Genomic DNA, 26,178 nt, shown 5'->3' with positions numbered 1-26,178 from the left:
ACAGTGGGTCTGAGTCTTTTTTTCCCCTTTGGCAGTGATGGGGCTGGACCAGGGCTTTGTGCCTGCTAGGCAAATGTTCTCCCCCTGAGCCATGCTCATAGACAGCCATGTCTCTCTCTCTCTCTCTCTCTCTCTCTCTCTCTCTCTCTCTCTCTCTCTCTCTCTCTCTCTCTCTCTCTCTCTCTCTCTCTCTCTCTCTCTCTCTCTCTCTCTCTCTCTCACACACACACACACACACACAGCCCTCCTTCTGGGTTCTTTGTAGGCCTCCCTACCCACTGCGCCTCTCTCCCAGAGTGCCTGTCCATTTCTTCTGTGTCACTTCCCACTACCCACCTACTCCTACTCCACCTACACAGTAAGCACTTCAGATCGGCCATCCTCCCCTTCTCCGCTACCCCCATGCACTGATAACCTCACAAATGCCCCCATAAGCAACAAGCATGGAAGAATAGAGGAACCATCAGAGGAATGAATGGCAGCTACCTCTGTGGTCGCCCAATGTCCTCTACTTAGCACCTGTCACCCTCGGGCAATTACCACCACCCAAAGCAGCCCATTTCCTTCTCTGGTTGGGAACTGCTGCTGCACCCCACCCCCTTCATCAGGAGGAGCAGCAGGGATGGAGGCATCTCCAGATCGTATTTACAGCCTGCAGGTCAGTTCTCAGCAAGAAGAGCCTAGAAGCTGGACAAATGAATTACTCCCATCTCCCCAGCCAGGAGTGACCTAACCTGTAGTAAATGTACCTGTCCACCAAGACCTCATGAAGTTCCTGTTGCAAGGATAAATCATGCATTAAGATGAGTTAGCACTTTAGGGTAGCTTCATTCAGAAAATCCTGCAACAAGGGGGAGGGGGAAATCTCATTTAGAACCCACTTAATTAAAAGACACTTGGTAAATTCTTGTTACTAGATGAGGACAGCACTTTCCAGAAACTGTAATTGACATGTTTTTCTGCATCTATCAAATGTACGGAATCCTTAAGAGCATAATTCCTTAACAATGTTATGTATAGGCTGGGAATGTGGTTTAGTGGTAGAGTGCTTGCCTAGCATGCATGAAGCCTTGGGTTTGATTCCTCAGTATCACATACACAGAAAAAGCTGGATGTGGCACTGTGGCTCAAATGGTAGAGTGCTAGCCTTGAACAAAAAGAGGTTCAGGCCCAGAGTTCAGAGTTCAAGCTCCAGTACCAGAGGGGGGAAAATCTCTTGGACTCCTCGGATCTCAGCCTCCTGAGTAGCTAGGATTATGATGTGAGCCACCAATACCTGGTTTAAAGCTAATTTTCATCAGGACAGTTGCCACTTAACTCCAGGCCAAAGAATAAACTTGAGAATCTTCTATGAAGACAGGGAACATCTGGGGAGAAAGTCATTGCTGGGGGAAGGTGAGGTGGCCTTCCCCTGCAATTAGGAAGACAATTTACATTCCCATTTCACTCTTCCTATTCTATTCCATATTCCCTTTCATCTCCCCTGCACGGAGGGAGTGTTGGGGGGCGGGGCTTGGAGTATCAATGGGGCCCCCACCCCACCCCCTTTTCACATCCCCCCCTAAGGATGTGCTGAAGAACTAAAGGGCTGAATAATTTGAAAACAACCTGCACAATCACAGGAAAATACAATTATTAACCTCTCTGCAAGGGAAAGCTGCTTCAAGTCTGGAAACTGTGGGCCACAGAGGAGAGAAGGTGACAGACTTCATAGATCGAATTTTCCACATGTGAAGCAAAACACAATGAAACCAAAGAGAAAGAAAATACTTGAAAAGCTTAAAAAAAAATACTGAACCAATAATTCCATTTCTGAGGAGTCAATCTATACATGTTAGTTTATTGCAGAATTATTTGTGACAGTGAAAAGTAAAACCAGAAAATAATCCAGTTGCTGATAACTGAGGAGCGTGGCTCAGTCCATTTAAGAGAATAGTGTGAGATCATTTTCAATACTCTTACTAAAAGGCTCCTGAGCAGAGGTGAACATTCAGGAGCAATGGCTTGATGTCAGCCTCAGTTGGTTAGGAACATAGTACTATGGATGTCATGTGACTTTGGAACTTGATTTCCACATCTGGGCAGTGGGGATAATGCTTCTTCAAAAGGCCACTGTGAATTTCTTGAGATAATGCACATAAAAATTCCTAGCACTGAGTAAGCCCTTCATAATTTCTTGTCCTGTCTACTGCTACTTCTGCATAATGTAAGAAACCTTTGTTCACTCATTCAGTATAAGTTTAGTGAAGCCTTAGGCATGCTAAGTACTGCATGATGAAATGAATCTATAGGGGTAAATGAATTACTGTTCATAGGAGACACAAGCTGCAATTCAGTGTGAGCGTAGAGAGGTTAAAAATAAAAGACGTCTGGGTACCGATGGCTCACACCTGTAATCTGAGTTACTCAGGAGGCTGAGATCTGAAGATGGTGGTTTGATGCTAGCCTGGGCTGGAAAGTCCATGAGACTCTAATCTTCAATTAACCAACTAAAAGCCAGAGGTGGAGCTGTAGCTGAAGTGATAGAACAGAGTAATAATAGCCTTGAGTAAAAAAGCTAAGGGACAGTGCTTAGGCACTGAATTCAAGCTGCTGGGGGTGGTGGAGGGGGCAGGAGGGGAAGGCATGAAGACTAGAAGGAAATAGATGAGCTATGATTATTAGCTATATTGTCTTTGGATAGTCCACTGGTGGTTTTGGTGGTTTTGGAACTCAGGGCTTCACACTTTCTAGGCTAGCACTCTACTACTTGAGCCATGTCCTACCCAACTCCCCAGCCCTTTCTATTTTAAAGTCAGTTGTGCTTGGTTTGTTGTTATTGTGAGGCTTGAACTCAGGGCCTGGGTGCTTGCTGTCCACGAACTTTTTGCACTCAAGGCTAGCACTCTACCACTTCAAGCTACAGTGCCACTTCTGGTTTTCTGGTGCTTAACTGGAGTTAAGAATCTCACAGGAACTTTTCTGCCCAGGCTGGCTTCGAACTGTAATCCTCAGATCTCAGCCTCCTCAGTAGTTAGGATTACAGGTATGAGCCACCTCATCTAGCTTAAAATTAGGGTTTTTTTTTTTTGTTTGTTTGTTTTGTTTTGTTTTTTGTTTTTTGGTCAGTCATGGGGCCTGAACTCTGGGCCTGGGCGCTGTCCCTCAGTTCTTCAGCTCAAGGCTAGTGCTCTACGCCTCTTCTGGCTTGTTCTGCTTATGTGGTACTAAGGAATCAAACCCAGGGCCTCATGCATACAAGGCAAGCACTCTACCACTGAGCCATCTTTCCAGCCCCTAAAGTTAGGTTTTTTGTTTTTTTGCCGGTCATGGGCCTGAACTCTGGGTCTGGGCGCTGTCCCTGAGCTCTTCAGCTCAAGGCTAGTGCTCTACCACTGGAGCCACAGCACCACTTCCAGCTTTTTCTGTTTATGTGGTGCTGAGGAATCGAACCCAGGGCCTCATGCTTGCAAGGCATGCACTCTACCGCTGAGCCACCTTCCCAGCCCCTAAAGTTAGTTTTTGATAGTCTTGATGGTTTTGTTTAGGGCCTGCTTCTAGCCATGATCTTTCTACCTCTACTGCCTATGTAGCTGGGATTAGCTGGGATTATAGGTAGATTCCATTATACCCTGTTTATTTATTTTATTTATTTATTTTTTGCCAGTCCTGGGCACTGTCCCTGAGCTTCTTTTTGCTCAAGGCGAGCATTCTACCACTTGAGCCACAGCACCACTTCCAGCCTTTTCTGTTTATGTGGTGCTGAGGAATCCAACCCAGGGCTTCATGTACTCTACCACTGAGCCACATTCCCAGCCCTAAGTCCATATTCTTTTGTGAGTAGTAATGAAAGTTTTATGTATTTTAAAAAGATTCCACTAATGGCTGCCATGGGCGGTGTGACCAGCTTGTGACCTTCTCAGTGATGTCAGTGAGGACATGGTCCAGGAGGCCAGTGTCCTCCTGGAGGGGCTAAGTGGAGACTCTAGACCTGAGATGGGCACAGGGGTGTCTTTTCTCTCCACCCCGAGTCCCTCTCACCCATTCCTACTCCTGCCTCGGATTTGGAACTGTTTCAGTCATACTTCTGGTGAAGTGCCCTTCCTGCTGCACCTGCCATACCACTTGCTGGTACGTCTGTAGTCAATGAGGTCCAGTCTATCACCCAGGCTCTCAGGTGCTCTTCCCGCTGACAGTCCTTTGTTCCCTCCCTCTGCTTCACTTAGCATCAAAGTCTTTGTTCACTGGGTTATGTCCCAGAAAGGGGACCCCTCAGCTTGTGGCAGGAGAGGGCTTCTAGGGACAGAAGCCTTATCCCAGCTACCAAGGCTTGATGGGGCCATTTGTGTCCCTTCCTTCTTCTGTCACATTTCTCCTTCCTTCCTTCCTTCCTTCCTTCCTTCCTTCCTTCCTTCCTTCCTTCCTTCCTTCTTCCTTCCTTCCTTCCTCCCTCCCTCCCTCCTTCCCTCCCTCTCTCTCTCTCTCTCTCTCTCTCTCTCTCTCTCTCTCTCTCTTTCTCTTTCTCTCTCTCTCTCTTTCCTTTTTTGATAGTCCCGTGGCTTGAACTCAGGGCCTGGGCACTGTCCTTGAGCTTCTTTTTGCTCAAGGCTAGCATTCTATCACTTGAACTACAGCACCAATTCTGGCTTTTTTTTTGTTTATGTGGTACTGAAGAATCGAACCTAGGGCTTCATGCATACTAAGCAAGCACTCTCACTAATCCACATTTCTATATGCATGGTATGTGTGCAGGGGCGGGGTGGGGGGGCACTGTAAGACCATCACCCACCTTCTAACTGTGTAGCTGAAACTTGCAGTCCTAGCACCATCAAAATGGGCCAGATAATAGCTTGGATAGCACCTGCTGTCATAGATGAGTGGATAGAAGCCTGGAGACATGTATCCCCAGGTCACCCCACTGGAGGGTGGTGAACTGTGTGCTAGCCACTGCATGGTCTCATTGGAGGAGAACCTCCTTTTCTTTTTCTTTTCTTTTTTTTTTTTTTTTTTGGTGCCAGTCCTGGGTCTTGAACTCAGGACTTGGGTGCTGTCCCATTGAGCTCTTTTTCTCAAGGCTAGTGCTCTACCACTTGAGCCAGAGCTCCACTTTTGGGTTTTTGTTTGTTTATTTGTTTGGATAACTAAAGAGTCTCATGGCTTTGAACCGCAGCTCTCAGATCTCTATCTCCTGAGTAGCTAGGATTACAAATGTGAGCTGCTGGTGCCTTGCGAAGAGCCTCCTCCTCCCCTCACTGGGGTTGCTGCTCAGCAGGGCCTGTCTTTGCTCAAATGCACATGGTGCACATGGGGCACGCATGGACCATGGAGCCATACTTTGAAGAAGCATGACGCTCCTGACCACTGAAGGGACTGGAATGCCAGGCAGCTTAGCAAGCCTTGGAAGGCCTTACAAATCCATGGACATGGGGCTTTCCTGGGGGCCCAGGCAGGAATGGACCCTGCATGGGAGCAGACATCTCCATATTAGCTGCCGTTGATGGGGCCATTATCCGCACATCTGCATATGACGAGAGCCAGAGCTAGGCCCAGTGGGGACTGGGGCCCTGTGCGGATGTCTCAATGACCTGCCAGCAAGGGAGCTGAGCCTTGACATTTAGGTCTCAAATTAGAAAGCCCCTTGATCCTAGAAGAGATCCAGTTTGGGGGCAACTCTCCCAGAAGCAAGGGGTGCAAACCCAACATGCTATCAGTGAAGAAATAGGAGCAGGAAGGCTACGGGGTTGAAAAGAGTCATTGCTCTCAAATTAGAAAGGCTTGGTTTGCATCCCAGTGTGTGAGCTAATAGATGTGTGATGATGGGCTGGTTAATAAGAATCTCTGTGCATCAGCTTTACCATCTCTGAAACGGAAAGCAGCTGTTGACTAGGCTGCAGTAAGAATTGGATGAGAAGATGAGAGTCAGCTGCCCCGCTTCTGGCCAAAGAACTAAAGAACAAGTATTGCGGAGGTGCCCAATAAAGTCCCCTCCAGGAGTGACATTGTCCAAAAAGAAATGTACCGTCCGACCACTGGTGGCTCACACCTGTAGTACTAACTATTCAGGTGACGGAGTCTGAGGATCCTGATTCAAAGCCAGCCCAGGAAGGAAAGTCTGTGCGATTCTTATCTCCAATGAAACACCAGAAAACCAGAAGTGGCGCTGTGGCTCAAAGTGATAGAGCGCCAGACGAGCAAAACAACTCAGGGAGAGTACTGAGTTCAAGTCCCACAACTAAATAAATAAAGAAAATAAAATAAACTGCATTCCAATACATGATAGGCCAGAATAGCTAGGAAGGAGATAGGTCCTCTGCAGCTACCTACCCACCAGACAGTTTTACATTCAGGGTTCAGTTAAGGATAGCCTAATTCCTGGACCAGCATGACCTGGTCTTAGCCCTCTCTGTCTCTGCAGCTGGCTTGGTGTGTAAGATGCTTTGCCTCTCGGTGAGTTCCAGCAGCCTCATCATTTCTACACTGGAGAATTGTGAAGGTTCAAGTGAGACTGCGTCATTCAAAGCCACCAGAAGCCAAAGTACTGGTGGTTCACACTTGTAATCACAGCTATGCAGAAGCCTGAGATCTGAGGATCACAGTTCACAGTCAGTCTGGCGAGAAAAGTCCATGAGACTCCTATCTTCCGTTAACCAGCAAAAAGCCACAAGTAGAGCTGTGGCTCAAGTGAAAGAATGCCAATCCTGAATGAAAAAAAAAGCTAAGAGACAGGGCTGGGAATGTGGCTCAGTGGTAGAGTGTTTGCCTTGCATGCATGAAGCCCTGGGTTCGATTCCTCAGTACCACATAAACGAAAAAAAAAAAAAAAGCCTGAAGTGGTGCTGTGGCTCAAGTGGTAGAATGCTAAGCCTTAAATAAAAGAAGCTCAGGGACAGTGCCCAGGCCCAGAGTTCAAGCTCCAGGACTGGGGGAGGGGGAGGGAGAGGGAGAGGGAGAGGGAGAGGGGTGGGGGTAGGGGTGGGAGGGGAAAGTAGAGGGAGGCAGAGGGAGGGGGTAGGGCAGAATGGCAGGTGGGCTAAAAGATAGCACCTAGGCCCTGAGTTCGAGCCCCAGTGTCAGCCAAAAATAAATAAATTAATTGATCAAAATAAAGCCATTAGGAGAAGCAAGGAATCAGGTGGGAGCTCTCCTACCCTCAAGCAGTGCTACAGTCTTTCTGGAGGCCAGCTGATTTTAGCTCACCCATCCTTAAGCCTCTGGTCTCTCTTTATCCTCATCCCTAGCTCCTGGTGTCCTTCATGAGGCCTGCTGAGCGGTGGCCCAGTGATTCCAGCTGAACCTCTGCGGTCCTGCCCTCGGCTGGTCCCACCTCCTAGCCCTAAATCAGAGATTCTGTGGGTGATGAGCATGGGGAGCCCCCAGATATCTAGCCACCACCATAGATTCTGCTCTTCTCCAGCTATCCCCCCCAGTCCACACTGCCCAGGGTGAATAGGGGGTGGCCATGGCCTTGAGCTGCCCCCCCCCCCCCGCTGTTTGGCCCCACACCAAGCAGTCCCAGCAGTCTGGAGGCAGCCTTGTTTCCCAGCCCCCCCCCTCCACCCACCCTGACTCATTCTGAGAGCAGAGCCCTCGAGAGGGTCTGGCCTCCAACTTCACCTTCGTTTTGGTTTCTGCTTGGGCCGCTCAGAGCAGTTTTGTTTTTAAGTGTAAACCCACAGAGCTGCTTCCCCGTTCTCTGATTCCCCAAAACAAACAAAGGATGTTGGTCTGCATTTTGGTTTGTTTTGAAGCTACAGAGGAGAGTGGAGGAAATGGGTTACCTCAGGAGCTTTGAGGGTGGCCAGGCGGCCACGGAGGGGTGGTGGGGTGGCGCCTCTCGCTCCTGAGAAATGGCTGGTCAGGTCGCCCTGGGTGGGCCCCACGCCCCAACAGGATGTTGGAGCTGGGGGGCTGCTTGTGGGGTCAGAGTAAGGGCCTTGTTGGAAGGCAGCAAGACCAGGACCCAAGCCTGGCTAAGGCCTCTTACTGTGTGATGCTAGGTAAAGCATTACTTTCTCTGAGATTTGGTTTCCTCTTGTAAAAAACAGGCCCACCTGGCTCTACGGAATACTGTGCTGCACTTAGCTTTGACTTTTTGTGTATGTGAGCTGGTCCTGGGGCTTGAACTCAGGGCCTGGGCACTGTCCCTCAGCTCTTTAGCTCAAGGCTAGTACTTTACCACTTTAGCCACAGCGTCACTTCCAGTTCTGGTGGTTTATTGGAGATAAGAGTCTCACGGACTTTCCTGTCCTGGCTGGCTCTGAACCACCATCCTCAGATCTCAGCCTCGTGAGTAGTTAGGATTACAGGCGTGAGCCACCGGCTCTGTCCTCTTAATCCTTCTAGTAAAAACTAAAGACCTTGTCATTGCAGGGAAGAGATAATTTGGCAACTCACATAAAGGGGCTCACAGCCCTTCATGCTTCATCCCTGGGAAGTTTTAAGGAAGTAACTAAGAAGAAAAAAACTCCCTATAGTACGCATGTTTCTCATTGGAGGAGATGCTACTGGCTAACCCTCATTTTCAGGATATGGAATCAATTGCTTTTTTGCGGATGTGAGGGTGCAATTCTGCAGACTACCAAAAGATGAGGTGACTTTCATAGGTTTGCAGGGAACCGCACCTGCCAGGCCCCGGGAGGGTCACTACTTTGGGAATTCCCAGAGCTCCTGTGGTAGGAAAGAGGTGAGCTGACACCTTTATTTAATTTCTCTCTCTCTCTTTTTTTTTTCCTTGACCAAACCAGGACCTAGCGTATGCTAGGAAAAATGCTCTACCACTGAACCACAACCACAGCCTTTTTCTTTTTGAGCTAGAGTCTCACTATTTTGTTCAGGTTGACTTCAAACTCATGATTCTCCTGTCTCTGTCTCCCAAGTAGCTGAGATTATAGGCAAGGGCCACCACATCTGCTTTGGGGAGACCCAGAAGCCCCACTGAGGTTCCAACGCAGAAGAGTTTGGAAATTAGAAATGCTTCTGGGCTGAAATTCCACAACTTCTATTGTGCGGGGTGGAGGGCGGGGGGAATCTTGGCTGGGCATCCATGGGTCATGCTTGTAATCTTAGCTACTCGGGAGGCTGAGATCTGAGGATTGTGTTTCAAAGCCAGCCCAGGGCAGGAAAAGTTCAGGAGACTCTTAGCTGTAATCACCAAAAAGCTAGAAGTGAAGCTGTGGCTCAGGTGGTAGAGCACTAGCTTTGAATACAAAAGTTGAGGGACAGTGCCCAGGCCCTGAGTTCAACCAGGACTGGCACACAAAAACCAAAACCAAAACCAAAAAATCTTCAAATGGCCAGAGACTAGTGCTTGTTCTCCCAATCTGGGGTGGAGAAGCTATTTTCTGCTAGGGCTATTGGTATGTGATGTTAGCTGATATTAATGTTTATGTTGCTACTGAAAAAACTCCGAGATTTATTGAATTTCAAGTCCCACTTGCAGTTCTTTGCCAGGGCCAGACCAAATTATTTTGAGAGGCTTTACACTGCCCGCAGGCTGGGCATTCCCCAAGCCTACAGGTTATATTCTGAGCCTCCTACTTTTCTCCATTGGAAACCAGGCCACAGTCCATCCACCCCTCTTTGGTCACATAGCACCACCTGGTGGTAAGTTCTCAAAAAGCACTCTGGTTCTTAATCACTGCTTTACAGAAAGACATGTCAGGAAACAGCCCCCACCAACTACAGAATCATCTAAGGGGTGAAGTCCAGCATCACTATTTATTAGGGATCTTCAGATGATGCCAATGTGAAGCTAGGGTTCTAATCACTGAGACATCAACCAGTTGGTTTCTTGGGTCTCTGCTAACCTGGAAAGGGAGATGGGGGTGAGGAGGTGAAATGCTAAAGGCCTTCTAAAGAAGACACCTCACCTCCTTTATGTGGCTTTATGTGGATCCCTCCACTGCTCTGAAAAGTCAGAATGCTCACCACCATGATGGATCTGTGATAAGGCTCTCAAATTGCCAACGGACATTTTACTGGAGGGGTTGAAATGTCTTCTATTGGGTGTTTGCTCATTGTATGTCTTTATTTTAATGGCAATCTTCAAGTCAACCTAAATTCAAGTTGACTCACTTTGGAGGGCTATTAACTGATTGTCTCCCCAAGCTTTGATGTCCAAAGCAACTTTGGAATTTACTAAACTGTGGGGGCTGAGCAAAACTATTTTAATTGTTATGAGCTAATATTCATGGGTGAAAGAAATTAATTGAAAAATATGTTTTAGCTAGGCTATGGTTCAGAGAACATTCCATAAAGATTTCAGGGAAGCTTGAACCAAAAAAAAACACCCCAAAAACAAAACAAAAAAAGAAACTTGAGAGTTGGGCATTGGTAGTTACAACTACAATCCTACCTACTCAGAAGACTGAGATCTAAGGATTGTGGTTCAAAGCCATCCTGGGCAGAAAAGTCTGTGAGACTCTTATCTCTACTAAACTACAAAAAAAGTTGAAAGTGGAGCTGTGGCTCAAGTGGTAGAGTGCCAGCCTTGAGCAAAAGAAGTTCAGTGACAGTGCCTAAACCCTGAATGTTAGCCCCAAGACTGGCACACATGCGCACGCGCACTCACACACAGAGAAAAAAACAAAGACGTGAGAATCCAAGAATCTTCAAATGCTGTTTATGTTTTCAAAACAATGAGATAGCTATTTTTTTTAAACTCATGAGCGCCTGTCCCACAAGGTCGCACACAGATTTATATGAGTGACGTTTGGGACATGGGGTTGAAGAATAGGTTACTGGCCTTTGGAGACTTATTCCTAAACAAGAAGACAAAATCCTGTGGACTCTGCCTTCTTTCTAACTACTTCTGCTTACCAGTCACCCTTCCTGGCTCCACCGAGCCACACTGGCTATCTAGCTATGTCTGAAATGTGCCAGGCTCACCCCGGGCCCTTGAGTAGATTGTGGCTTTGTCTGGACCACAATTCCCCAGATGTTTTCTTGGTTAGTTCTCTCAGTTTTCTCACGCCTCAGCTTTAAGGTTAGAGGCTTTTTCCTAATCATCCTCACTAAATTAGGACCTCTACCTAATTCTCATCTTCTTCTACCTTCTTCCTCCTCCTTCTTCTTTACTATTATTTTTAAATTAAGTAGTTGTACAAAGGGGTTTCAACTCCACAAGTCAGATTACGAGTACAATACATCTTGATCAATGCCACCTCCTTCCATCATCCTTCCCCATCCTTCCCTTCAAATTTATGTAGTTCAATTTTTACATAATGTACATTGAAAAGAATAACTATTTGCTCACTTTCTCCCTCCATTTGTGTCTTCCCTCCTCTCATTGCCCTTCCCCCCACTCTCCTCATTTTGTATTCTCCTTGTTTACTGTAGCCGGGTTGTAAAGGAACAGGAAGTTGACTAAGTAGTACTGAGAGGTAGTGTGTATTCCTTATCCAGGTTTCTCGTGCATATTTGTGTAACCACCACCTAATCAAGATACAGAGCTATCACATCACCACAGACATCTCCCACATGCTACCCTGTCTAGTCATACTCACCTCCTTATCCACCATGCCTAACCCTTCTAGCCACTAATCTCTCTCCATCTCCACAATTTTGTCATTTCCAGAGTGCTATATAAATGGAACCACACATGTGTTGTTTAATCTTAAAGTCTTTTTGGATACAAAAGTTATTGATAAAGTTTATATTTAAAATAGAACCTGAAGCTGGGCACCAGTGGCTACTCAGGAGGCTGAGATCTGAGGATTGTGGTTTGAAGCCAGCCTGGATGGGAAAGTAAGACTCTTATCTCTAATGAACCATCTAAGAACCAGAAGTGGAGCTGTGGCTCAAAAAGAAGTTCAGGGATAGTGTCTGGGTCCTGAGGTTGACCCCCACAACCAACAGCAACAACAAAAAAGTAACAATTAACCAGCAAAAAGCCAGAATAGAGGTGTGGCTCAAGTGGTAGAGAGCCAGACTTGACAGAACTGGTACCCATGCTAGCACACATAAAAACAACCAACCAGGCAAAACTGAGTTCCTTGGTTGCAGCAGTCACACCGGTGGTGATTTCAGCAGCACCGGTTCGCATGCCCTGGACAGCACAGGCACATGGCCGTTCCACTATGACAGAAGTTCTACTGGAAAGTAATGCTTTTAGGGACTAAGAAGGAAAAGGCCCAATCTATGATTTACAACCTGAGTGACCTGGGAGGATGGCAAAATACAGATTCACTTGTCTGTTTTGTATCATAAATGAACCCCCCACCCCCATGGCAGAGCTTAAAGCCACAACCACTTGGGGGTCATGGTGTATGTGTGTGGGGATCCATGTGGCAGTCATGGTGTGGGGGACTGGAGGCGGCTCTGTCTCCTGGCTGGCAGTTAAGATGGACACCATCCCGGCCCAGGACTAAGAGATGCCCTGGGATGTGGGGCTGCCAGTGTGGAACTGGGACTGTCCTTGCCAGGTGGGCTCAGCAGGGCCGCTCCTCAATCAGGCCTTCGCTCCCCTGGGCGTGCCCCAGTGGGCGTGGCCTCCCGTGGGCGTGGCCTCCCGTGGGCGTGGCCTCCCGTGGGCGTGGCCTCCCGTGGGCTTGGCCTCGCCTCAGCGTGGCTGCCCGCAGCATTGACCCCCTGCCCCATGGCCTTACCTCAGCGTGGCCACCCACAAAGGCGACTCTCATGATGGCGACCCTCGGCCTGGCGACGCGCAGCTTGGGCGCCCAGTATGGCCTCGCCTCGGCGTGGCCGCCCCACGCTGCAACGTGGGCGCCCCTGGCTTTGCAACCCCTCAGGTGGCCGTCCCTGCAGCGCATGCTCACTCTGCCCCACAGCCGGGTCTCCCCACAGCGCATGCCCACCCACTCCCTGCAGCGCATGCTCACCCTGCAGCAGGGCCTCCCCACAGCGCATGCCCAACCCGCCCCGCAGCAGGGCCTCCTGCAGCGCATGCTCACTCTGCAGCAGGGCCTCCCGACAGCGCATGCCCACCCCACCCCGCAGCTCCACCTCTCCCGCAGCAAGGGCCTCCTCTGAGCTCTCACACCAGCAGGGCGGCGGTGTTGCGCAGACACACATGCATGCGTATGCGTGCATGCACATGTAAAATACTCCGTGGACATCTTTACAGCCCTCTACACTGACCCACACCTGAGATTCTGGGGCCAGGTTAGGCCTCTGGGCTTGATGGAAGTTGGCTGATGTGATGTGTGATCACCTCAGCCTTCTGTGCCAAACCTAGCCTTCTTCTTCTTTTATTATTTTGCTTGGCTTCTGGGTAAAGTCCCTTTAGATGACCAAAAACAAACTCCATAGCAATGTGGGAGAGAAACCTGATGCACAATGCATATTCACAGAATAGCTGAAATGCTGGAGAAGCCAGGCAGCAGCGTTTCAAGCCTGTAATCCTAGCTACTCCAGAGGCTGAGGTCTGAGGATTATGGTTCCAAGCCCGACCAGGCAGGAAAGTCTGTGAGACTCCAATTAACCACCAGAAAACTGGAAGTGGAGCTATGGCTTGAGTGGTAGAGCGCCAGCCTTGCACAAAAATGGTAGCCAAAAAAAGGAGGGTGGGAGGCTGGGAATGTGGCTTAGTGGTAGAGTGCTTGCCTACCATTCGTGAAGCCCTGGGTTCGATTCCCTAGTATCACATAAACAGAAAAAGCCGGAAGTGGCACTGTGGCTCATGTGGTAGAGTGTTAGCCTTGAGCAAAAGAAGTTCAGGAACAGTGCTCAGGCTCTGAGTTCAAGCCCTAGGACTAGCAAAAAAAAAAAAAAAAAAAAGCTGGAGAAATACCTGGACAAGGTGTGAATTTATTATACCAGAACACAAAAAGTTGAATGTGGGAAAATGGAAGAGAAATGCATGATACTGTTATATTGTGTAAAGAGGCTATTTCTGTTTTATACTTTAACTCAATTATCACCTTAAAAAGGCAGTGTGTGTGTGTGTGTGTGTGTGTGTGTGCTGGGGCTTGAACTCAGGGCCTGGGCACTGTCCTTGAGCTCTTTTGTTCAAGATCAAGGCTCTGCCACCTGAGCCATAGCTCCACTTCCAGCTTTTTTTTTTTTTTTTTAAACTAACTGGAGATAAAGGGTCTTATAGACTTTGCTGCCCTGGCTAGCTTCCAATCCCAATCCTCAGATCTCAGCCTCTTGAGTAGGATTAAAGCCATGAGCCACCAATGCTGGGCTCCTCTTCCCAACTTATGACAAAAATTTCTCCAGGTATTGCCAAATGGTACCTGGAGGTCAAGGATCAAGTTATGTTTGGAAATAGATCAGACAGCCTGACATCCTGGGGATCTGAAATCTTTACATAAAAATGAGCTTGGGCTCAGAATCATATCCTCACCAGCCTCAGTGTTCTCATTAGTACACACAGGAGATGAGTTCACACGCTGAGAAAGCTGGCTTGAGAATTTTATTTTTCAGAAATGTATCAGGCTTCGAGGCCATAAGACTTGGAGAATACTTCCACCTGGTGGCGAAACTGTAGAAATGCACCATAGAATGATCAGCTCAGGACCGCAGGGAAGCAACCCAAATGCCTGCCAGGCTGGACCTGGGCAGGCTGGTAAGAGCCTCAAAGACTGAGTCAAGGAAGCCTCAAGGCTAGCAAGTATGTGCAGGGGAATCACTTGGAATGAGATATTTTCCTATCAGTTTGCTCAAATCAGGCCTTTATTTCTCCCCTTTTCCTATAGACCCTATGATCTCACTTCATTAGCATTTCTTGGATTCATCATTTAACTCTGTGGTTTATATCAAGGAAGGGACCCTGAGTGCCACATCCAGGTTTTTGCACAATAATAATTCTGCTTGGCTAGACAGACCTTGGGGGGGGGGTCAGTTGTGAAGCTTTAACTCCCCACCTGGGTGCTGTCCCTGAGCTCTTTTTTGTCAAGGCTAGCACTGTTCCACTTTGAGCCACAGCTCCACTTTCAGTTTTTTTGGTGACTAGTGGGAGATAAGAGTCTCGCCAACTTTCCTGCCCGGGCTGCTTTGAGTCACAAACCTCAGATCTCAGCCTCCTGAGTAACTAGGATTACAAGCATGAGCCACTGGTGCCTGGTTCTGTGAGACTCTTATTTGCAATTAACCACCAGAAAACTGAAGTGGTAAAGCACTAGCCTTGAGCAAAATGAGGTAGGAGGCAATCTCCAGGCCCTGAGATCATGCCCCACCACTGACAACAAGAAAAACAAAACAACAAACAAACAAAAAGTAGCATTTACCTCAGCCTCACCCTGAATTTCTTTCCTTTTTCTGTGACTGTAAACATTCAAAATTTTTTTTTCTTCCCTGCACCTGCTATTATTCCAAGATCACTCAAGGTACTTGAGAAAAGTGTAGGTGTCAGCTGCATCCTACAAGTATGAATGGAAAACCTTGAGCATTGGCCTTCCTTCCCCCTGCAGGCTCTCCAGTTTCTAGATGACTCTCTGGTGTACCTCATTTGGAGAATCTTCACATCTTTCTATTCCAAGTTGGGGTTTTCTGGGGCTGATTTTTGTTTTGTTTTGTTCCTCCCTCCCCTCTAAGGACACTTTGTATCTCTTAAGATTTTAGTGACTTTATATTGATTTTTTTTCCCCTGGAAGGCTTTGGAAGCAAGTATTCTGCAAGCCCTGGGAAATAAGATCTGTCCATCTGCTTTATCTTGGGAAGCTCCTGAAAACTGAAGCCTGTTCCTGGAGCTGGGCAGAATCACTCAGGAGCTGCCTGGGTTGGATAAAAGCAAAGTCAGACTTTCCATCTATTTAGATTTACTCTCTCTCTCTCTCTCTCTCTCTCTCTCTCTCTCTCTCTCTCTCTCTCTCTCTGTGTGTGTGTGTGTGTGTGTGTAAAACAGTGGTTTTTGTTTGGAGCTCCTGGGTGGAGCCTTTGGCAAAATGAAGGGGAATCAGCAAGGAGGAGCTGGAGGGCTGAGAGGACCCAGCCTTCTTCTTACGTAAGAATCTGGAAGGATTTGTTTTTGTCACTTGGGGCAGCAAAGTTGCTAAGTTTAGATTTGAATCTGAGACTTTTGAACTTGGCAAGATGGCAGAGGCTGTGGCAGGAGGGCTGTCTGGACCCCACACAACTTCTCCCCCAGGCAACTGGGAGATGTGTGAGCAAAGAGGGACCCCAGAGATCCCCTGACGTCGTTCCTCTCGCAGGAAACGCCAGAGTTGAGCAACTGAGCAGGAGACGATGGGGTGGGGACAAAGGCTGAGATACTTGGAGCTTAGTGGCCAGCGTGGCTGCTGATGTGTTGTCTGTCTGTCTGAAAGAGCTCCCCTCCAGCCAGGTCAGATGAGGGAAGGCAGTGGTAATGAGACAGGAAGCAGTCCACAGCTTCTGGAGGTAGCTTTTGGGGAGCTAGACGCTCAAGATCTGTGTCTGGAGAAACCAGAATTCAGGCCTTCTTGGTCAGAATATGCACAGTGTGTGTGTGTGTGTGTGTGTGTGTGTGTGTGTGTGTGTGTGTGTGTGTGTGTGTGTATGCTGGAATGGGGGCTTGAACTCAAAGTAAGGGTGTGTGTGTGTGTGTGTGTGTGTGTATATGCTGGAATGGGGGCTTGAACTCAAAGTAAGGGAGCTGTCCTTCAGCTTCTTTACTCAAGGCTCTGGCTCTACCTCTTGAGCCACAGCTCCACTTCCAGTTTTCTGGTGGTTAATTGGAGATAAGAGTTTCAGGGTCTCTATCCAGGCTAGCTTCAGTGCACCTATCAATTGTAAAATCTGAGGGCACCGAGGCCCCCCTGCCATGTGATAACTCCCTAGCAGGAGGCACGGAACTCATTGAGATCTCTGTGGGCACAGTTTATGCCAGGGAAAGGACACAGGTGAAATCAGCCAAGAGAGGAGGTACATAGAGGCTGAAAGGTTTAGCTGTCTTCACCTGAAGGGCCAGGGCTGAAATCTCCTCCTCCCAGAAAAGACAAGAGACCACACATAAGAAGCCCTGACAACCAGAGACGCTCCTCCTAGCTTTGTTACCTTACAGTCCATACTAGGGGCTCATGGTTGGCTGCCATTGGTCACCTGTTGTGGCTACCTCAGACTCCAGTCCTATCAAGGATCAGCTGATCATGCCTGGACTCCTAGCCAGCACACTAAATCACATTGTTCACTTATCTTACATGTCCTGCTCACACCCTAAATCATTTTGTTAGTTTTTGTGAATGGCTTGCATCCAAAATGAAGACACTTGCATGCCACTGCAAGGATTAGAGAGGCCAAGGGCAAAAGCGGGCTTCTGCTTGGGCAAGGTTCAATTCTTTCTCATGCACAGGCAGATTAAACAGTACCCAGCCTGCACAGGGGTATGAACTCGATTTTCAAGGGAGAATTGACTGTCCACTGGATTTGATTCCCCTCTGCCCCCAAGGTGTGCAGTCCTCAGGGAGGGGACGGGAGCCACGCTAGAGCAGACATTCATCTTTACTTTGAGTTACTCATCATTTATTTTCTGGGTGTTGAACTCTTGCCATGTGATACCTTTGGAGAGGCAGTAGAGTGGACAAGTCAGAGCCAGTCCCCTATCCTCATGCCTCGCTCAATTCAGCCAGCACTCAAGTCTTAAGGAGCAAACCAATAATGATATGCTTGGAAGTCGTGTTATGAGCTGGGTGTTGGTGGGTGGCTCCTCTTATTCTAGCAACTCAGGATGCTGAGATCTGAGAATCCCGGTTCCAAGCCAGCCTGGACAGGAAAATCCATGAGACTCTTATCCCCAAGTAACCACCAAAAAGCCAGAAGTGGAACTATGGCTCATTGTAGTAAAGTGCTAGCATTGAGAAAACAAACAAACAAACAAACAAAAATCCAAGTGAGAAGCTGGTCTCAGGTGGCTCCCATTTGTAATCCTAGCTACTCAGGAGGCTGAGATCTGGGAATGGGGTTCAAAGCCAGCCTGGGCATTAAAGTCCGTGAGACTCTTACAGTGCCCAGAGTTCAAGCCCCACGATAGACGGAAAAAAAAAAATCCAAGTGAGAGTTTAGAGGCCCTATGTTCAAATTCCAGTCCAGTCCACATGTGGGTGTACATACACCCACCCCCACAAAGCTTGTGTAAGGTGAAGTAGGATCATTCACTCAAAGAAAAACACAGTTAAGATTTATCTCTACTTGAATCCTTCTCAGAGACTCTTTTGAGTTGGGACAAACTAAAGCTGGATTATTGAGATGATGCAGGGAAACCAAAACACAGGAAAAATGGGGCGACTCAGGAAATAGGCCCAGAGCCACTCTCTCCTGAGGGCAATCCTTCCTTGGTTTCCTTGGTGAAATGCCACCTTTGGCTCCTCTAGGCCAACAGATCTGGCCGACTCAAGATGCCAGAAGGGACTTGGGAAGGTCCAAGGCTTTCCCAGCATTCTCACTGAAACTGTTTCTCAGTTCAAATTTGCAAGGGAGGACTTGATTGGCTAGGCTTGAGTGAGGTGCTTACTCTAGCCCAATAAGCTGTGGCAGACTGGGTGGGGGTGTGGCTGAGGGAGTGCCTTCCTGTCTTCCTCAGGAGGTGTGGCTGGGAAATCGGTGATGACTCACTTTTGAGTCACCTAACTCCAAATTAGTTCCAACCCCAGGGCTTCCAGGTCCTCAGTTTATTGAGGATTTGTTCTCTGCAGTTAAGGATCTGAATCTATCTATCTATCTATCTATCTATCTATCTATCTATCTATCTATCTATCTATCTATCTATCTATCTATCTATCTATCTATCTCTCAAGATCACACAGTAAGTGACTCAGAACATGACACAGTTGGTACCCAGGGCAGCTGGGGAAAGGGCTCAAGGGTAGAGGTTGGGGAGTGGAGGGGAACTTCTAAGTCCTAGAAGGTGGTTGGGATGAAACAGGAGGGCCAGGGTGGACTTTTGTACATTCTGTTCCTAGCCTTACAACTAGGACACAGATTCCTGGGCCCGTTTTTTTTTTTTTTTTTTTAACTGCCCTGCCCTGAAGCTCTTGACCTCCCAAACTGCTACTCACTGAAAGCTCAAGTTGACTCAGCAGCTTCCCCTGCCCCCTCCTTTCTGGGGGTGTGTTGGGCCTTAGTGTACAGTTGGAAATCTGGGAGTCTCTAAGTAAATGGAGCAGGCCAGGGACCTGGAGCAGCTATTCCAGGTTCCTTAGGATTAAGTAGTTGGTGCTGAGAATCAAACCCAGGGCCTGCTGCGTGCTAAGCAAGTGCTCTTAGCACTGATCTACGGCCCATTCTCCCCCACACTCCCCACCAATCTTGAAGGGGCTTTGGCAAATCTGAGCACATCCCCAAACACAGGATGTAGGACCTCATATTTACATTCTCTCCCCTTATCATTTTCCTTCTTTCTCTGCATTCAGCTCACTGGAACACCCTTTCTAACCCGGGTTGACCTCTTTTCCATTTAAATCTGCCCTTTCCATTGTCTCTACCAATCACAGCTGTTGTGCGTCTATACCTTGGCACCTCCTTCCCGGGTCCTTAAACGCCTGAAGCGGAGAAGAACGTAACGTTGGGTCAGCAGGTGATGGGGTTGGGGGTAGTCTTCATCCATCCAGGAATGGATTAATTCTCAAACGTCTGCTGCGGTTGGGGCTTGACCTTAAGTGGTGAACTGGCGAATTCGCGAGGCCTAGCAGAAGAGAAAGTTGTAGGTCCACGTGCCGCGTACTAACCCAACTCCAGCAGGAATGGCCGGCTCTGGCTGCGCGAGGGTCCTCGGAGATGCTTCTGGTTGATTTGCGGACCCCGCGGTGACCTTGAACAGTGAGAAAGCCATTCTGTGCGCGTGTGTGTGTCTGTGTGTGTCTAGGAGTTTTGCTAGAGAGGAATACGATCTCCATACTGTCCTAACCATCTCCCCCTACGCCCCCCAAGCTGGAACCCCGAGAATCCTGATAGATCATTCCTATGAGAGCCAAGGGACACACCTTGTCCATCCAGCCCTGTCCTGATCGAGCCACATTAATTCCGGGGAAGTCTTGCAGTGTACAATGTGGGGAATCTCATGCCCCCCCCCTTTTTTTTTTTTTAAAGCGTGGAGGTGTCCCGGCCCTCCAGCCCACCGCCCTTTCCAACCCGGAAGACCCCCTTCCTGCTCCTCCTCCTCCTCTCCTTGGTCCACGGCTTCCCTCCAGGCCGGAGGATCCAGCAGGGCCCCGCGTGTCCCCGAGCACGCACGCAGACACCCGCGCGCTCGCCAGTCCCCGCCTCCGGCCACCCCGTGCCCGGGCGCACGCAGCCCCTTTACGCGCACACCCCGCCCGCCGGACCGGGCGCGCATCGGCGGCGGGCGCGGAGCGGCCCCGAAGGTTAAGACCCGGGGCTCGCGGGAGCTGAAAGGGACCGGGAGGGAGGGACCCGGGGGCCCGGCCGCTGTGTGGGGCGGAGCCGAGGGCGGAGCTCGCCGAGCCTCAGCACGCCGGGAGAGCGAGCGCGCGCGAGAGAGGGAGGGCAGGTCCGCGCCGCCGCCGTGCGCTCCGCCCCGCCCTCGGTCCGCGCCCTCCGTTCCTCCTCGCCGCAGCCCCCGCCGTAGCTGCCGCTGCGCTCCCGGCCTCCACCGCCTCCGAGGTAGGCGCACTGGAAAGGGCTTGGTTGTGGCCTGCCCTAACCCGGGCTCTTGGGAGGGGGAAAGGGGATCGCCGGGAGGACCGGGCGAGGGTTGGAGGGCCTTAGGAGCCCGGGCTCGACCAGGCCTTGGATGGGTCACCCGCGCGAGCACCGCAGGCCGGGCGGACGGGCCGCTGAGTGATCCAGGGGTCTAACTAGGTTGGTGATCGCGAGGACGAAGGTCCCGGAGCTGCTGCATCTGGGGGAGCGCTGGGGGTGAGGGGGGGGGAACGAGAAGTGGACCTGCGGGCGGAAGGGCATGGGCCACCGCGTGGAGGCCCAGCGCGCCTAGGTGACCTTCCCCGGCGGCGCCCTCTGGTCTTCGAACCTGTCCTCAGGGCTTGGGTAGGGACCCTGCGGCCGGCTGCCCGCCGCGCTCGCCAGGCTGGACTCGCGAGGTTGTGTTGGCCAAGCTCGCTCCTGCGGGATGCGCTTCCTTGACAGCCAGTCGTACTCCCCCCCACCCCCACCTCCTCCGCCCACCCCCGCCCCGGAACCCCCTCCCCCCCCCGGCTCTTGCACGCCTTGGTCGGCCCACGCGGGGAAGAAGAAGCTGGCACGCAGCACCTCCAGCGCGTGCCAGCGCCTTCCCCGGGCGGACCGGGCTGCTGAGACTCCACTTTTAGGCCTCTGGAGCTAGGGGTGGGGGGGAGGGGGGGAACCTGGGGCTTGGGTAGGAGGTTGAACTTCTGAAAAGCAGAACCCTCTTCCCCTCCCCCCCCCCCGCCCCACGGTCAGCGAGGTGGCCCTCTCTAGGCTTTCAGGAAGGATTCTGGCTCATTCATTCTTCCAATGTGACTGGTTCCGAGCCTGACTGGGACTCACACCCTTGGTGATGTCCCCAAGGTCACACAGCTAGTTAGGCCATCCTCTGTCTGTAAAATGGGAGCAGTTATACTAATCTTTCGATAGTTTTTTTTTGGGGGGGGCACAATCAAAGTGAGCCGGTAAACACGTGGCCTTCAGAACAGTGCCTGTCAAACCCACTGCTTCCATGGAAACCCGGACACTTACCTTGGTGCATCTGGGGAGGATGGGGAGTTCACCTCCCTCCCCCAGTCCCCAGCCAGTTTTGCTCTCTGTGGTGTCCTGGAAGGGATTCCGTCAGTGTAGGTCCTATTTTGTGGGCCCTGGTTCACATTACTAAATAAGCATTCAGATATATTGGTATCTTTCAAGATAATTCAGGTCAGTTTACGAATTGGTCAGCTGAGGTTGGGGCACGAAATTTGCCAGTGCAGACTTTGAATGGAGGAGCAGAGCTGAGAAGATTGGGCTTCCACCTGAAGCCCTCATCCTTCTTGAGTAGCAGACCCCCCCCCCCCCCCCCCCCCCCCCCCCCGTTTTCCTAAACTGAGGTTGATGACAAGGCTAAGGCCCAGACTGCCTTTTCCATCTTTCTGGTTGAACTCCTGGAGGTTCAGACCAGGCCCTGGAGGCCTTGTCTTCAGGGTCTAGGGTGGAGCTGCTTGTCACAAAGTAGGTGCTTCAGAAAGTCCTGGGGCTGTGGGCATAAATGCATTCTTTGCCACCCTTTTTGTTGACAGAAGGCTAATCTGACTATTCTAGTGAGTGATACATAGTATCACATTAGTCATGGAATTACTGAATATGCAGTACTGAGAGGCAGGGGCTGAAGATCCAGACTGTTGTTCTTTGATCCTGGACATTTCTGTTTCAGAAAATAGCTTTGGCTTGGGTACTGGTGGCTTATGCCTGTCATCCTAGCTACCCAGGAGGCTGGAATCTGAGGATCACAGTTCAAAGCCAAATCAGGGAAAGTCTGTGAGACGTTTATCTTTAAATTAACCAGCAAAATGCTGTGGTTCAAAATGTGGTTCAAGTACGGTAGAGTATCAGCCTTGAGCAAAAAAGCTCAGGGACATCAATGCAGGCCCTGGTTCAATCCCCAGGACTAGCACAAAAAAGAAAAAAAAAAAGAAAGAGAAAGGAAGGAAGGAAGGAAGGAAGGAAGGAAGGGAGGGAGGGAGGAAGGGAGGAAGGGAGGGCAAGCTTCACCTGGCAGAGAGTCACAAGTATTTAAAGAACTATAATGGTAGGTATAGTTTTAGAGCAGTGAGACACAAAAGCTTGTTTCTCTCTTGAAATAACTTCTTTAAACATAGTATCTTAGCTGGGCACTGGTGGCTCACTCCTGTAATCCTCGCTACTCAGGAGGCTGAGATCTGAGGATCGAGGTTCAAAGCCAGCCCAGGCAGTAAAGTCCACGAAACTCTTACCTCCAATAAAACACCAGAAAACCGGAAGTGGTGCGGTAGCTCAGGTGGTAGAGCGCTAGCCTTGAGCTGAAGAGCTAAGAGACAGTGCCTAGGTCCAGGGTTCAAGCCCCATGACTGACAAAGCAAAACATAATATCTTCATTCAATGACTTTCTAAGTCTCATGGAAAAGTTGTCCAACTGGTGATTCTGGGCTTGAAGGTAGATGGGTACCTATCTGAGTCCTTGGGCTTGTGAATAAGATGCCTGGTCCCAAAGAGGAGGTACTCACTTCTGATTTCTTAGTGTTATTTCTAGTCTGGAATGGGTTTAATTGAGGCATGGATAGCAGAGGCCGAATGGGTCCAGACAGTGAGTTGGTACTAAATTCCAAGCTGGGGGTGATAACTGGCTCACCCCATCTTTACCAGTAAGATGCTCCTGAGGCACCTCAGGCTGCTTTCTAGCCTTGAAGTTTTCCTTGGTGTGAGATACATGGGTGGGCAAGGGTCACCCAAACCCCAAAGGTGGCCTAGAGGGTAGGGCCCCATAAGTAGGCCCCGTGTGTCTACAGTCCATGGCCTTGGGCTCTTCCCAGATTCCTGTGGTGGCCGCCAAGAAAAGGGGACCAGTGGGGTCCTCAGTTGGGCCTGGGCACATTCCTCCTTGCTCATAAGGATTTGTGTGTGTGTGTGTGTGTGTGTGTGTGTGTGTGTGTGTGTGTGTGTGTGTGTGTGTGTGTGTGTGTGTGTACACCTATACTGAAGTTTGAACTCAAGTCCTGGGTGCTCTCTCTTTTCACTTATGCCTGGTGTTCTACCACTTGAGCCAGAGCTCTATTTATGGCTTTTTTGTGTGTGGTTTATTGGAGATAAGAGTCTCATGGACTTTCCTGGCTAGGCTGTTTTTGAACCATGATCCTCAGATCTCAGCCTCTTGAGTAGCTAGGATTCTACATGTGAGCCACCTACCTGCCCAACAACTGGCAGGAAAGAGCCCTAGAGAGCATCCTGGGCTTACAACAGTTAGGGCCTGAGCCAAAGGATTAGTACAAATTAAGTCACTTTTCCATCCTCAGTTTCGCTGTCATGTCTCTGACTATGTTACATAGTCACCATTGTCACAGTCATCAAAGGCCTTCCTGGTGTCTCGATGTACGTTCTGTATCTCTGCAATGTAAGTTCTGTGCTTGGGCACAGAAGTGAGGTGTTGGATAGGTGGATGGGTGGTGGTAGGGCTGGGTCCTCCCTGACTGTCCGTTACTGGTGTTCTCATACTGCAGTCACTTGTTCTGTTTTCAGGAGCTAATACCTGTGAATGCTTTTGGAAAGGAGAAATTGCTCTTCAGATGGAATGTGTTATTCTTTCATGCTGATCTGATGCGGCTCAGGGTGCCTGGCATTGGCTAGCTGGCAGTGGACAGTGCTCAGTGGATTTGCCCTGTAGGTGGTGAGGACAGTCGTGCTGAGGTGGGAGGCATTCTACCACCTGACTGGACAGCAGTCAGCCAAACAGTGCTTTCTTTATGGACTGGATGGACTCTGGACCCTGTGGTTCAGGGTGACTTTTGGGTAATGTGCTTTGCAGCCATTATTCTCATAAGAAATATGCAGAAGGCAGGCTGGGGGTGGGGGTAACTCAGTGGTAGGGTGCCGGCTTAACATGGACGGAGTGTTGAGTTGGATCTCTAGGCTCACAACACAAAAGAATACAGATGATAGATTGTGCATCTATAAGATGAAAACCTAGCTGGGTGTATGGGCCTGCTGTGTATCAGCATGCATGGCTCTGTGCTTGCTATTGAGGAATTGATATTATCCTCTAGGACTCTGAGCCAGGGTCTCTTTCTTGTGTTAGAGCTGAAGGAAAAGGAGGTGCAGAGAGGTTATGACTGGAATGGTAGGATAGGATTGGGACTCAGGTTCTCCTGATTCCTGGATTGCTGTTGGTGTTAACCCCAAGGGGGGCCAAGCTAGGCAGGGGGACTCCAGGGAACCTGAGGTCAGGCAGGAGAGTCCTTTTACGCCTGGACCCTAAAGCCTGGTGTATTAGCTGGCAGTCCAAGCGTTCTCTCTTTAGCCCCATGGGTGGATAGGCAGACTGCCCAGAGTCCAAGACATTCTTCTGAGTCTCATGGAAGGCTGTGCTGCTGGTGATGGCCCAGCTAACAGGGTGTTTTAAAATAGAAGCAACGCCTGGAAAGCAGGGCTGTCCCCTGTGCGATGTCCGAGGAGGGGGAGGGCAGGGCACCTGCCACCAAACCCAGCCACCAGCCCAGAGCCAGCATCAAAAATCAGGGACTGTGCCCTGGGTTCTACCTCTGCTTTGGGAGAAAGTGCTTGTGTGTGTGAGAGAGAGAGAGAGAGTGTGTGTGTGTGTGTGTGTGTGTGTGTGTGTGTGTGTGTGTGTGTTTCAGGGAGGGAAGCTTGTGAGTGTGTTCTGTTCTTCAAAGCTGTTTTTTTCTTTCCTGGTCTCTTAGGGCTAGAGTTGCTTTTGCTCTAATCTAACACTGGCTGGTCTGATGCCCCTTCTGTAGGCTGGCACACTTTTTTTTTTTTCATAGGCCAAACCATCTGGAATAGAGTTGGTAAAACAGTAGGGCCAAAGACCTTCCCACAATTCTGTCTTCCTGAGAGGAATCCTGGGATGGCAAAGTATGATGGCGTAAGGTTTGGGCTGCTAAGTTGTTGTTGTTCTTGTTGTTGTTTGGTCATAGGGCCTGAACTCTGGGCCTGGGCGCTGTCCCTCAGCTCTTCAGCTCAAGGCGAGCGCTCTACCACTTGAGTCACAGTGCCACTTCCGGTTTTCTGGTGATAAGAGTTTCCTGGACTTTCCTTCCCAAGCTGGCTTTTTACTGTGATTCTCAGATCTTAGCCTCCTGAGTAGCTAGCATGAGCCACCGGCGCCAGCTATGATCTGGGTTCTTAAGGAGGGGGTGGTTAGGGAAACTTGGAGAAGGCTGGAGGTTGGAGGGAGCTGGAGCAGGGTAGAATTTGGGTAGGGACCCAGCAGGGAGCGAGCCTTCCTTCCATCTCTTTTCCGAATTCCCATCTGTGGTTAAATGTATCCCATGGGCTGAACTCAGCCATAAGCCCACTGATAACAGTCCTTAACCATTCACACTGCTACTCAGATGGAGGAAAGGAGAAAAGTGGATCTGGAGCCACTAACCATGTCCAATAGAATAGATGATGGCCACTGCCACTATTCATTGAATCATGTCTCTGTGCCCTAGAATGGTCTAATGTTACACTAATTTCATGGCTTTTCTGCAACAATTCCTTTAGTTCCGTTTTATTATTTATTTATTTATTTTTTCTCAGTCATGGGCCTGAACTCTGGGCCTGGGTGCTGTCCCTCAGCTCTTCAGATCAAGGATGGCACTCTACCACTTGAGCCATAGCTCCACTTCAGGCTTTTTCTGCTTATGTGGTGCTGAGGAA

The 26,178-nt window shown here is 49.6% G+C and overlaps 1 protein-coding gene and 1 long non-coding RNA gene across 3 annotated transcripts in view; one reads left to right on the top strand and one right to left on the bottom strand.

The window, feature by feature from the left end:
* Positions 1 to 17,412: 17,412 nt before the first annotated feature.
* On the bottom strand, positions 17,413 to 19,893 carry LOC138808047 (uncharacterized). Its single transcript, XR_011366372.1, has 3 exons — positions 19,839 to 19,893; positions 19,367 to 19,666; positions 17,413 to 17,707 (listed from the first exon to the last, which is right to left on the bottom strand). It is a non-coding gene; the product is annotated as an uncharacterized lncRNA (long non-coding RNA).
* Positions 19,894 to 20,370: 477 nt separating this feature from the next.
* Positions 20,371 to 26,178, top strand: part of Vdac1 (voltage dependent anion channel 1) — a 35,362-nt gene continuing 29,554 nt past the window's right edge. For both annotated transcript variants that reach the window (XM_069993742.1, XM_069993741.1), the window contains exon 1: positions 20,371 to 20,478. The gene's annotated coding sequence lies outside the window, so the exon portion shown is untranslated. The remainder of the gene's footprint in view (positions 20,479 to 26,178) is intronic.

Source organism: Dipodomys merriami, unplaced genomic scaffold (genome assembly GCF_024711535.1).
Source record: "Dipodomys merriami isolate MVZ:Mamm:240054 unplaced genomic scaffold, mDipMer1.0.p SCAF_44, whole genome shotgun sequence".
NCBI lineage: Eukaryota > Metazoa > Chordata > Mammalia > Rodentia > Heteromyidae > Dipodomys > Dipodomys merriami.
Note: the sequence above shows the minus strand (reverse complement) of the source record. Positions and strands in the feature narration are given on the sequence as shown.